Here is a 348-nt window from a genome sequence, read left to right on the forward strand (position 1 = left end):
GGGGGAAGAAAAATAAATAACCTCAAAATATCTTAGTTTTGAGGAGCAGGCATGTATGCATCTACCCATTTTACCCTCACAGTAGAGACAGTACCGCTGCCAGCCTCAACAACAAGTACGGGGGGGGAAGAAAAATAAATAACCTCAAAATATCTTAGTTTTGAGGAGCAGGCATGTATGCATCTACCCATTTTACCCTCACAGTAGAGACAGTACCGCTGCCAGCCTCAACAACAAGTACGGGTAGTTTGAGGAGAGTGGAAGCGGCATCATCTCTCCTGCGAGGGAAACCTGCAGATGGGGTTTCCTCTCTCCATGGATCAATAAAGAGGATAAAAATCCAAGTCC

The sequence above is a fragment of the Asparagus officinalis genome, chromosome 2 (genome assembly GCF_001876935.1).
Source record: "Asparagus officinalis chromosome 2, Aspof.V1, whole genome shotgun sequence".
NCBI classification, from domain to species: Eukaryota; Viridiplantae; Streptophyta; class Magnoliopsida; order Asparagales; family Asparagaceae; genus Asparagus; species Asparagus officinalis.